Source organism: Mercenaria mercenaria, chromosome 5 (genome assembly GCF_021730395.1).
Source record: "Mercenaria mercenaria strain notata chromosome 5, MADL_Memer_1, whole genome shotgun sequence".
Classification (NCBI taxonomy): Eukaryota; Metazoa; Mollusca; class Bivalvia; order Venerida; family Veneridae; genus Mercenaria; species Mercenaria mercenaria.
The window spans coordinates 32,571,044-32,585,496 of NC_069365.1; positions in this window are offsets into that span (position 1 = coordinate 32,571,044).

Consider the following 14,453-nt stretch of genomic DNA (forward strand, 5'->3'; position numbering starts at 1 on the left):
AACTGTCACAATTGAGCCAGATAATTTGAACTACAGTGTCGTCAGGTTGCTGGATGTCATGGTTTTTATGAAGTTCTTGATAAGTCTGACTTCACAGTTTTAAAAAGATTGTGCTCGGAGTTGAAAAAACTTCAGCCATGTTGTAGAGATGGTACCTACCCAAAAAATCTAAGGGGAACAACTTTGAATTGACCAATAAACTGAAGCCAACATAAGACAGTGGTCAAAAATGAAAGGAAAACGTAATTTTCCCAACAGTTAATCAGGCAGACAAAATATGTCCTACATTTTTTCGAAACACTTAGTATTGGATATACAACATGCACATTTTCTCATGGCTTACACAGACAATTATTTCGTTAGTTGTGCTGAGGCCCAGCTAGAAGGTTTAGGAGTGTATGAAACTAAAACAAAATAATGCATAAATTCCTTTCAAGAAGTTTTACGACAATAAGAAATCTCACCTCAGATATTTAAGTTTTGTCTTTGTGCCCCCAATGAGTGGTGGGGCATATATATTTGGTCTTGTCCGTGCGTGCGTGCTTCCGATCGTCCGTCCGTGCGTCCGAAGTTTGTGACGCGCCTAGCTAAAAATGTATTTGATATAAATCGATGAAACCTTGCATGATGATATGAACTTGTGCACTTACGATGTTTCGTCTAGCTCAGCCCCTATTTCTAGTTATGGCCCCTGAAATAGTCAGAAATGCACATTTTCAACTTGTGATGCGCCTAGCTCAAAAAGTATTATATATAGACTGATAAAACCTGGCATGAGTCTTAACCATGATATGAAATTGCGCACTTTCTATTTTTTATTTGGCACCGAGCCCTATTTCTAGAGCAATGACCCCTGAAATAGTCAAAATTGCACAATTTCACCTTGTGACGCGCCTAGCTCAAAAAGTATTTCATACAAAGTGATTAAACCTTGCACGAGTCTTTATCATGATATGATCTTGAGCACCTCCTATTTTCACCTTATCACGTACTTAGCTTAAAAAGTATTTGATATAAATTCATGAAACCTTGCATTAGTGTTTATCATGATGTGACCTTGCACACTTGACATTCTTCTTGCCGAGATTTTAAAGCTAATTACAGAGTTACAGCCCTTGAAATAGCCGAAATAGTGGAGTTTTTGTTTGTGATGCTCATAGCTCAAAAGGTATATGGCCTGGAATAATGAATCCTTTATATAAAATGTTTGTTGAGGTTATACCCCCTTAACACTGCAAACATTTGAAATATTGCCCATAATTTTTGACAAATGTACCAATGGGGGACACATCCTGTGTCCTGCAGGCACATTCTAGTTTTTGGCTAAAGTTATTTTTTGTTCTCAATGATAGTTTTGTGTACACGGAATTTGATATATTAAAATGTAAAATGTATATCCAACAATGAAAATTGCCAAAGACTTAAATTGGTATAACATTAGTGTAACGGCATAAGTATACTGTTTTAATATTTATAATTTCAATTAATCAATTTGAATGTATTTCTCATGCTTTACTCATTTTGAAGCATTTCTCTGAAATAGTGATACACTAAAAGTCACTGTCATCAAATGTAATTGCAATATTTTAAGATAGTAGATAGTAACGAAACGCTCTGTAATTTCTGTGTAATTATTTATTTGTAAGCACTTCGACATTCTCTGGACGTAACTATAGCTTAACACAGTCATTGCTTGGCATTGCTTTACGTAAAAAATGAAAACATGCTGAAAAAATCATATGGGGAATACGTAATATGACGAGTTTCGTTACAGGTCTTTAAACAAACTAAAAGGTGTTTTATTAATTGTTGTTAACAAGGTAAGCGGGTAACTTAAGACATTCACATTAATTTACAACTTAAACTTTTTACGCATCATGAAAAAAGGTGTTTTTTGGGGCCTCTCATTCACAATTATATCAACAATTATCACTTGAATTGAGTGTACTCATGGGTAAAACATATTGATGATAAAATGTTGTAGGGGTTTGTTCACATTATAAAATTTTTAATAACTTCTTAGGTCAATTTTTGGTATTATTTTGGCAAGCTTACAATAAAGAACATTCTCTTCATGAGTTTTAGACTCTTTGTTTGTTTTGGCTTTAGAATTTACTAAAAAAAAGGCAAAAGAAAGTTCAGTATAGGCTCTTTCAATGTGCCGTAAGTGGACTAAACTTACACTATTTTCAATTGATTTTTTAGCTGTTTAGACTATTGATACAAACTATAGTTGGGAAAAGCTCAAAATCAATGAAAAACTGTAAATACAAGAGTTGTCCATCATGTTTCAGATATTTTTAGAAGGTCATGTTTTAAAACTCAAATATTTCTATTAATACATGAAGAGGAGGAAAAGCATAAAAATATTTAGTACATTGGTTCACTTAACTGTCACTTCACACCGAAAATAACCTGTAAAGACGAATTTGATTTTTAGGTACCATCTTTACATATTGGTTCATTATTTTTGTCAATTAAAAGTTGTAGATATTCTCAGTCAGTATCTGGAAGAACTTGAATGATCATCAGGTATATTGACAAGTGATCTACTTTTTCTCTGCTATCTACAAGCGTCCTACACTAATTTTGATAATTTCCGAAATAATGAACACAAATTGCTCGATTTAGGACATCTCTTGCATACAGCCATTATGCATGGGGAATAAAGTGAACATTTTATTAGTAAAGAAAGCCTAGTAATGTCCCTTTAATTGTATTTGTTTTGAGTTTACAATACAAATTGAAATTTTGATTACTTTTAAAACTTCTATAACATTAGATTTATTTATTGGGCATCCGGTCTTGTACCGTAGATGTTCTCTTTCTTATAAATTTTTGTAGTAGTAATCTCCACTGCGGGGAACAATATAGCTATAATGGTAGTTATATGCCTAATTTTCTGTCTTATATGGCCTTTTTTGAGAATGACACTTCCCATTGGAATCATTATTTTACATTAATTGATCAAGCTGAATAACCGCAAAATTGTCGTTAAGTCTGATAAACATTAAATTATTATTTCAAGAAGTTAGAATAGCAAAAAATTGGGACATTAAATGAGGGTGTACGTAATCAACGTAATTTAAGTCAACAAAACAGAAGACAGTTGTGGAAGTGTGAAGGTCAATGGCATTTTCAACATGTACAAGTTTGAAATTGAAAACTGTGGTACAAAAAATTGCCTCCAATGTGTGTTTGTCGACTACATTATTAAAGTCTATCCGACTGTTGAGAAGAAAGTAATCCAGTTCAATGAATTTGAATGTGACCTTCTGACATAGTACCCACTAAAACATCAAATATTCAATAGGCATACTTTTCTGTACGAAATCTTTCCAATCCATCTGATCGTACATTTCACATAAAGAAACTTAGTTTTATAATTTATTTGCATGGAACGCCGTAGAATAATGGGGTTTGTAGGAGTAGAAGTTTTTTCAAAAAGGTAAGGGTAGATTTCCCGGAAGCACAGAGCACGCCTATTTAGATATCATCTTGATTCACATATTTGAATAAAGTTCACTCGGAAGAAAATGCTGACCTGAATATTGAAGAGCTAACATCCACTAGATTATACATTTACGAGGGCCGTCCCATAAAATCGTAGACATTTGGAATTACATGGAAAATAACTGATATCAACTCACGAAGCTTTCAATTAACATGGCATGTAGGAATAGCCACAGAAAATTCTGATAAAATGTGATTTGGAATTATGATTAAATTAGAACACTTAACGGCATTAGGCGTACGTCAAAAAAGAAATTCAATTTTAGCTCGACTGTTCAAAGAATCAGCAAAGCTATTACACATACTCATTCGTGGTCTGATTTACTTTCTCACGAAGTTTTGCCCCTTTATTCAACTTCACAAATTTTGGTTAATTTTTTGTGTAACGAGATTTTGTTACCAGACATTTTTATAAGTCAAGCGTTTTTGTTTTTAAAAAAGCTCTTATTATGCAGAAGAATGTTGTTGCTGATTATTTTTAGGTCGATTTACATCGATTTGTGGTATTTCAGGGAGAGGGCAGCATGGGTTACCATTCTGAGCCAGGTACCTAACATATAAGGTTTTGCCACATTAAATTGTTTTGTTTTTTTTGTCTAGAGATATCGACTAGTCATACAATTTTGATTTCGAATCTTAATTTGGTCTTGCAAAAAGCGTTACGTGTACGGTTATTTGTTTCAAAATGCACGTGCACTTCATGACAAGTAATGAGAAAGTGCTAGGTTTTTTCTTCTTCTAATGATTACAGAAAATCAATCATAGTCAGAAAATGGGAAAAGCACCAAATTTGGCATACATTTTCAACAAAGCAAATGAAATATGTTTTCATGGATTCGTTTTGTGTCTGTCAAGATGGCCGATAAATCGGCGATTTTTAAAAATGGTCACCAGAAGTCAATATTTAACGTACGAGATTCCCATGAAAGGTCATTATCTTAATTCATCCCATTGAGAGCGTGTAATGATTTGCTATAATTTCCGTAGAATCAGACAAGACAGTCCGAAGAGTGGGGTACAGGTTCCTCTCCAGCAGTCACCCGAGCGGGGTTCCCGAGGCGACGGTCTTTGGGACGGACAACGGGACAGGCGATTCCGGTTTACAGGCGGTTCCATTTTTAACGAAACTTGTTTAGGGCCCTTTTGGACTCTTTATTTTTTAGCAGTTTTGTTGTTTGCTGCTGTATCGAGAAGACCCATTTTAGACATTGTAAACACTTTATCCAGAGTTCATCCAGTGTGCTTCATATAGAAAAATGTTTGGTATGTTGGCAGGTATAAGTAAACATAATCGTTTATGAAATATTTTGTACCAACAACAAAACGGAATTACATATGGTTCTCTGCTTTGACGTTCCTTATATACAGCTTCGTCAGAAGTATTTAGACCATGTATGAAGGTCATCGATTCAAATGTTGTCTGTTGTGTCTTCAAACATGAATACTTTGATGTTAAAAATTGAATAGTTTCAGATTAAGAAAGGAAACCTTTGAACACAATTCGTGGGCTCAACGCGAAACTAGTCCAAGTGTATATAGAAATAGAAGCAGATAGACTAGTTTGGCGTTGAGCCCTCGAATTCTGCTTATTGAATGTATTATGTTAAGTTACATATGTTTAATACCAGATATAAAATGCATGAAATGAATTCTATATTCATGTTGAAACTTGTATATTCAAATTTTGTGTTCTTAATGTGCCTTGACAATATCTTTTTACATGTTTTACATTGTCAAGGGCATTGTTAAGTGCCGATATACCAGTTAATGAAATTATATCAAATGAAAATTGAACAACTTTATCATAGATTCAAAGACGTTATCATATTCATAATTTCATTAAAGGTAGAATTAAATGCATGCTCTTATACCTGCACATTCAATCTTTCATGGCTAAAAGCTACTTCAAATTAATTGCTTCATTCGTTTAGCTATTGGTGTTCTGTTCTACCCTTACCTTTTCATCTTTTGTTGTATATTGAACGTTTAAATATGGTTTTGAATAATATTGATATGAATACTGGTCATGTACGTTTTAATGCTTTATGACTGTATGCATGAGAAAGGAAAAGTTATAAATGTAAAAATTGTTTCGCACATTCGCCCTACAGTAAGGGTGTGTTATATTTAACCATATTTCATTCAAGCACTACGTTCATTAGAAGTTCGAATTTGGCATCAATGAAATGTGTACATTTTGTTTGTGATTTTTAACGTAAAAGTTTTAAAATACAATCAGTATGATTGTTTTAGTTATTTTCATGTTGCGCATCATAACATTTCAGCGGATTAAATTCTTAATGTGATAGGAAAGCACTGATAAATAATGTACTTACACAGAAATGTTGTCATTCATTGCATTTTAAACCGCCAAAGAAGTACATTTCATTATCACATAAATAAAGTTAGTGAAGAAAGAGCTGAATAATTTTTTGAACAGTCAATGTGTTTATCTATTTAATAGTAAAATGAGAGACCAGTCTGTAAATGATACCCACCAGTGGGTTAGTCTCGGGTTTGGCAGTTGACAACAAATACGTGATTTTGCAATCGGTCTGTCTACTAAGTTTTATAAGATGAAGGTTTGGCTCTCAGTATAATTATCCAGATTCTTTATACTTGGTCAAATGAGGAAGATTATTTCTTTGTCTCAAGTCACAACACTAGTAACTGTCATGAACAGAATCAGTATGACTTTGGTATGATTGCGTTCTATCCTTCCTCAGGAGATTATATCTTTCATCGGTGTCCATCTTCATTGAGAACAATGAACAATTAGCAAAATACCATATCTTCATCTTACACTTTTCTGAGGAAAAGTTGATGACAAAAGCTTTGTCAGAAGATCTAGATAAAGTCCAAGCACAGACTCGCTAACTTTCCAAATTCAGGGTCTTTTTAATGTTTTAATCACTACCAAGGACTCCTCAAGAAGAAGGATAAAATTTAAGAAATTTCAAGTGTTATGAGAAACCTGACACAGGGTATGCTTTACAACTTCGTTAGACTGAAGATAGTTGGTATGTACAGGATAAACCGTTGTAGAGCCTACATTGTATGTAGTTCAGTGCAATCACTATTGAACTAGATACAGGGTATGCATTGTACTCTCTGTTGGAGCATATGTATGGTATGCATTGCATATAACATGGCATGCATTAGATAGACTATTGTAGTATTTACAGAGTAGGCATTACATACAATATTGAAGAAGATGCAGAGTACGCTTTGCATGCACAGAGGTAGTGACTTGCTACGCATTTCGTACTTTTATACTAGATACAGGGTATGTTATGCATACACTACTGACTTCAGTAGACACAGGGTATGCATTGCATACACATTTATACATGATACAGGGTATGCTATGCATACACTACGGACTAAAGTAGATACCGGGTATGCATTGCATACACTTTTATACAAGATACAGGGTATGCAATGCATACAAGAAAGCTTCAGTAGAACCAATATATGCGCAGCACACATCTTTGTAGTACATACAGGTATGTGTTGTAGAAGATGCAGGATAGATACAATGTATGCATTTTAGAAATTACATGGTATGCATTGTATATACCACGGAAGTAGATCTCCAGGGTATTTATACGTATGACATACAATACGATTAATATGAAAATGTTAGAAAAACATTATGTGGCATGCATGTCGAACTGTATAGATGCACTCTTGGCGAAAAATTTGCAATCATCCAGCTTTTTCAAATTGTTAATAGAAGACAATGTAAGACATCTGTATCACCGCATTTCTACAATATCCCTACTTTAATATCTTCATACAAAAGCCATATTTATCAGACAACGTTGTGCGTGAACAAGTAGAAACTTGCATTCTTTTTTAAAAAACCCGTATCTTGACGGTGCAGTGGCGTAATTTAGACAGGTTGGTAAATTTAGGGTTGAACATTTTTCAAAATGGTAATTTTTCTCAATCTAGAAAATAGCTCGTTTTAACACGAACACGTAAATGCAAATTTGATTATCTCTGGATTGTCTGGACGACAGATGTTCACATGTACGAACTAACTAGCAGGAATGAGCATATGGCTGCTAGGTGGCACCATTTCTCCGCCTTTAAAAGGTTCTGACGTTCATAGCAATACTTATAAAATTTTGCGTCGTGAAAACTAATGTCGTTAGTAACCATTGTTAACTTAATTCGGATTTCCATATACATGTTAGGGTTTTTCCTCTGATTAGAGCGCAAGGGAAAGTGAACTTCGAAAGTTACACAATTTTGTGTTGATACCAAAGGAAAAATAATCATAAACATTCAGTTCTGAGAAATGTCATGGATGAGTATAGCGAATGTATGGCATATACCTACCATTTCATCATTTGCGTATTCCCTTTTCTATGGTAAAAGAACGAGTAAACATTCTGTTTCAGGACATAAAACTTAGAGGCAAAAATGGCCCAAAGCACACCTACCGAGACTTGTCCCATATTCTCGGAAAATGACTGACAATATGTATATTTATTTAAAAAGCATATGCTTACTTTTTATCGCAATTTTGTTTACATCCGACCGTCTACATTGGCCAATGTTATGAAATGAATGTTGTTTTTTTATGTTTCAGTCTTTGATATAAGTATTTATTTTTTCATGTTTTATTAATGCTTTATTTTTGTTTATTAATCAAAACAAAATTACATAAATGGTTCAAATTCAGGGATAACAGAGGAAACACCCGCAACTGCGGAATAGAGAAAAACTATTTTTCACCAATCCACAGTTCCTTAACACGCCTTGTAAACAACAGAGCTACCTCTTTCGGAGGTATACGGTAAATTGCTCTGTCGCAACTTCCGAGGTAGTGCACGTCGCGATAAAAGAGCATCATTATATTTGTTTGCATTTTATTCTAGCAGTGTGTCGAATATCAAAAATTGGAGAATGGTAGGCGATGTAGATATGATTTAGCTTTACAGAGAACTTAAAGTTTGCTAATTTAGTCTTAATTTGCGGTCGTGGTGATGTTTACCAACGAGTTGATTTAGCAGTGAATTTGGCCGTTTCGTCATGAAAGCACTCTCATTTTCAAATATTTGCATTTTAACTAATATTAAGAAGCAAACCGATTAGGCGTGAAATAGCTGTAAAGTATACAATGCATTTGGAAATAAAGTATGTACCGAAAATGGTTCGGTAGTAAAAATATTCACTTTTTATTGTGAGAGACAGCTCTGTCGCGAAGGAGATAGTCATGTCGCGAAGGAGATAGCTCTGTGTTGTATTAACAGTTTTGAGCAGTGTTGAATGTATCAGGATAGTAGTTATGTCCCGTTACGAAATACATTCATCACATTTTTATATTTATACAGCATTTGTATAATACATATTGTTTATATTTTCATATATTTTTTTTTCTTGTTTTGCATTTGGTGCCGTTTTAACAAGTACCTCTGGATTCAGCACAAGTACTAACTTGCTGTCAGCAAGTAACTATCAAGTCCTCCTTCAGGCACACTGTGAAATAGACAGGATTTCAAACTCAAAGCCCATGATCCATAGATCTGCACTTTCACTAATGACCTAAGCGAGCGGGCTATATTTTCGGCATGTGCTATTTTTTTCTATAATTTAATAAATTCAGTTAGATAAAATGTAATTCGTGAAATTAACATGTGAGTTGCCTGTATTTTTACGACGCCAACTTTAGTGGAAGTGGCTCTGAAACTTGTTTACACTACGTATTACACTTGTAAAATCATATCTGAATATAATGATACCATAATTATTTTTCGTTGAGGACACGACCATTTTGTTTGTACGTACCGGTAAATAAAATGTACTTTATACAAATATCAGAGTCGCTGTGACTTCATAATATACGAGTAAACTTGGATACTTGGAAACTAGTAACTTTGTCAGTTATTGTATGTTTAATTGATGTTGCTAGTTTAATGCGTACATTGTTAAAACACTAAATGCATGATGATTAGCTTCTACGTAAAGTTGTCCTATAAATTTCATTTGCTGGTAAATCAGCATGACTATTTAAAACTTTTAAATTTTAGATTCATAAATGCGTTTGAACGTTCTCGTATATTATGAAGTCACAGCGACTCTGATATTTATACAAAGTACATTTTATTTACTTGTACGTACAAACAAGCCGGTCGTGTCCTTAACGAAAAGTAATTATTGTATCATTATATTCAGATATGCTTTTATCGCGACGTGCACTACCTCGGAAGTTGCGACTGAGCAATTTACCTTATACCTCCGAAATAGGTAGCTCTGTTGTTTACCAGGCGTGGTTAGGAAATCTGTAAACACTACAGTATCGTCTGCCTACCCTTGTGTGTGCGGTAGATAAATTGCATGATTGTTTTTAACCGGAGCATGGTTACTCAAATAAACGGGCAAATATTGTTTGCATAGTCTTTATTCAATGTATTAAACAACCTCTACGTATCAAATGATTTCAATAATAAATAACAAAAACGAAATATGTGAACAGACCTCTTACTTGGTTATAAAACAAGTTCTGGTACAACGACAGAACCAAAGAGGAAAGGGGAATGTTTCTTGTATGTATTATAAATTATATAACAAGAGTGCCAGAATGTCACAATATACGCCCGTCAAAGCAAATTTCTTTACTCTAGCACCTGTATTTGCAAATGGAATTTTAATTTTGTGGTTGTTTAGTAATCATTGTAAGTCATTTGTTTTTCTAAGTCCACAAAAAAACTCCTTACCAGGTAGAGATACCTTAAAATACACCTAAAATTTGAAAGTTACATCCATGTTGTACCACAGAAAAGTGGTCTTGTTTTTTTCCCTACGGTCAATTATAAAAACAGTTACAATATAAGTTATTTATAGTAACAACTAAGGGAAGATAATCTTGAAAAAAAGAAAAAGAAAAAAAAAATCCCCCAAAAAATTGTGAGTCCACACAAAAATCTTTACCAGGTAGAGATTAGTCAAAATACACCTCATAATTGGATGTAGCATGCATGTTGTACTACAGAAAAGTGGTCTCGATTTTTCCCTACGATTAGTAATGAAAAAGTTAGAATATAAGCTATTTATAGTAACAACAAAGGGAAGTAATTCTAAAGAAGGGAATTGCCCATGACACTTCGTCTCATGATGGTGTATAATTGTGCCAAGTTACATCAAAATCCCTCCATGCATGAAGAAGAAATGCTTCAGACAAAGTCATTCTTGTATCTGACCTTTGGCCTCTAAGTGTGACCTTGACCTTAGACCTAGGGACCTGGTTCTTGCGCATGACACTCCGCCTCGTGGTGGTGAACATTTGTGCAAAGTTATATCAAAATCCCTCTATGCATGAAGAAGAAATGCTCCGGACAAGGTTTTCATTTTTGTATCCTTTGACCTCTAAGTGTGACCTTGACCTTAGACCTAGGGACCTGGTTCTTGCGCATGACACTCTGCCTCGTCGTGATGAACATATGTGCCAAGTTATATCAAAATCCCTCCATGCATGAAGAAGATATGCTCCGGACAAAGTTTTCTTTCTTGTATCATTTGACCTCTAAGTGTGACCTTGACCTTAGAGCTAGGGACCTGGTTCTTGCGCATGACACTCCGTCTTATAATGATGAACAATTGTGCCAAGTTTCATCAAAATCCCTCTATGCATGAAGAAGATATGCTCCGGACAATGTCATTCTTGAATTTGACCTTTGACCTCTAAGTGTGACCTTGAACTTAGACCTAGGGACCTGGTTTTTTGCGCGTGACACTCTGTCTCATGATGGTGAACAACTGTGCAAAGTTTCATCAAAATCCCTTTATGCATGTAGAAGATATGCTCCGGACAAAGTCTGTGGACGCCAGACGGCCGCCCGCCCGCCAGGGGCGTTCCCATAATACGTCCCGTTTTTCAAACGGGCGTATAAAAATGATATCCGTGGATTATTGTTACTTGGAAAGCGTTCTAAATGATAAGCAAAGTACACTGATAACGGACCTTAGCCATTTTATAGTTTATTATGCACAACATAGTCTCTGAAGCTTTTTTCATGCCAATCCTTAACATTTAGCCTTCAAGTTATGCTTCGGAGTTTTAATGTATCAATGTTACACACATAATCAAATCTCAATCGAGGTTTGAAGTTCAAAAAGTTGCCTGTTATTTAGTGTAAATAAAATAAATGAAACTTGACTTAAACAATTGTTTTCCCTTAGAGTTTATATGGGAATAATGTCTCATTCTGTCAGTTTTACTTCAAATGTAATACATGTATCATGTATAAATATCAAACCCTACCGTGAATCATTTCTAGAACGTATTCGAAAGGAGACTACAGCTGTCTTTTTGAGCTTTAGAATGTCTAGTATGTTGAATTTGGGAGTTGGGAGCCTACTCTTATTCTTTCTTCTTGTCTTATAGCCGAGCCAATATTCATCACAAAACAAACTAATATTTCATGACATGCCCTGCATTCAGTGAAATAAATTCACATGATGTGAACAGTCTCGATATAAGACTGCATAAACCTAATTGTCATGTCTGATTACATGCTAAGTGGAACTAGAATTTAGAATGCCTGCTTTCTGTCCCAAGACATTTCAGTTGCCAAGTGGTTGGCTTCAATTTACTTTCTACACCTTCTACACCTTTCTGGGTCGAGAACTTTTATATTCGTCATGTCATCTAAATTTTGGGAGTACGTTTTGTCTAGTCAGGTACCCATACGTGATTAAACTAATGCTCCGACTTTCTTTATCATTAAAAGGTAGAAAAGTCACCATAATGCTCTGTGCCGTGAGAATTGATAGCCAAACTATCATACACTTACCGTTTGTTTGAGATCAGCATTTTGCTATATCCTGTTTTTTTGCACACAGACGAATTATTTTACACATATTTGATAATGTTCTATTTTATACATAAACCATGCTAAATAAGTATGTTCAAATAAAATTCATAATTAATTACTGTTTCACGTGCAGTTCAAATACCTATTTCATAACTCATTCTATAAATGGTATATCATTAATAATATCCAAATGTAAAGATTGTTTAAAATTCACGATATAAAATGCTTTTTACATACTTTTTCCTCCTATTTCCTGCGCACTTAAGGATTTCATTTTGCGAATTTAATCGATACCAAATCTGAAATCTATTTCAAATATATTCCAGGGTCTTTCTCAAACCATTTAGTGATTTAAATTTCAAATAATAGAAAATTTTAGGCTAACATTGTATTAACTTAAAGCTGTTATTTTTTATTGACGTAATATACACATTTTACGAAACGGGGTAACATATTTCTATGTTTTAGTTTCACTTATTGCATCATACATAGCTCAGATTAAAACGTTCAATTTGGCCCGTGTTTTCGTATTTATAATTTGTGTGTCGTACGCTACTTAAAACGTCATTTGTTATTTTTGTCTGTATTGCGTTATTCCTCCATATCCGATATAATACTGTGTGACGATACCTTAATAGCAGAAAGCCAATTTCGAAAGATCTAGACAGGCTGGACAAAATCACTAAATTTCGTACAGCGGACGCTTAGGACAATATAAGACTTTTGGCTGTAAAGTTCACAGTTTTTCTTTTTGGAATTCTATCTTTAGAACTTTAAGAATTTGCGCAATGAAAACAAATAGTAATAACACTTAGTTTTTGTTTCATTCTTGATACATGTTTATTTGTAAACTGATTCATGTTTACTCGTAGGGTCAAGTGATGCATTTGCATAAAGTTTAGTCATGTTACATATCGGTCTGTCTGTACAATCGTTTGTTTGTACGTCAAAAATGTCTTCTTTTGTAAAACAATACACATTTGCATACATACATCATAAACCCTGTAATGTGCTGCTTAAACTTCATTCATTATTGACCTAGAGGTGATGAATATGTCTGACTAACCTTTTCGAGATAAGTTGTTTTTGTTCCGGTCGACATGGGTCATTTTCATTTATGATTCTTTTTTATATTTAAAATAATATACATTTATCAAATAATAAGGTCTGTTCTTTTGGTTTTGCTAGTTTTAGCATCGCATTAACACATGTATAGGTCATATAAACTCTGTAATTTTTATAACAGAACACATATTACATACACGTATATGCTAGAGAAAAAAGGAAAAACATTGCATCCAAGTATTTCATTTTGATATATTTAAGTATCAATATGGTCGTATCTATATTTCTTGAAAATCTGTATTGTAATGAAATGTTAAAATGGTCTATTCAATAATTATGTCTTTGTTTACCGGTTTCTTGTTATAATTTATTATTTAGAGATGTTCCATGAGCACAATTATGTGCCTACTCACTTAATCTTTTGCATGAACAATGCTTACATCTAAACAATGTTTACTTTAGTTGCAGCCGAAAGCTTTGACCACACAGGACATATTTCCTGGTCAGCTAATCAAACAAAAGTCTTCTGGAGTGATACTTTTCATGTTTATCCGTGTCACACATCATACCGGAGTCTTCTTGTGCTAGAAGGATAAGTTGGGATAAGTAACAGTTGGGATAAGTAACTCATTAAGAAGCTATAAGTAAGGGGACCGTTGTCTAAGGTGTCGGCCGCTCAACCCGGGGTCGTTGGTTCGAGCCCCACATGGATCACGACTAAGCCCGGTGCTGGATTTGATTTGCAGTAAATGGAACTCTAGAGTGGTTCCGATAAGCTTCAAGCTTTCATCACAATCGAGCTAAACATAAATCAGTAACTAAGAAGCTATAGTAATTCATACAGACAAGAGATGGAATTGAGGTATGTGCATGCCAAATTTGATTACATTTGATTTTATAATGCAATTTATTTTACTTCGTTCTTCATAAAATAAATTGTCTGACTAGGTGGGTCAGATATCGTATGACTCATTGGGTCAGACATTTTCAACCATATCTTATTTTAGTTTTCTTTGGCATAATGAACAAGGGCAGTGCGGTCCAGCAACA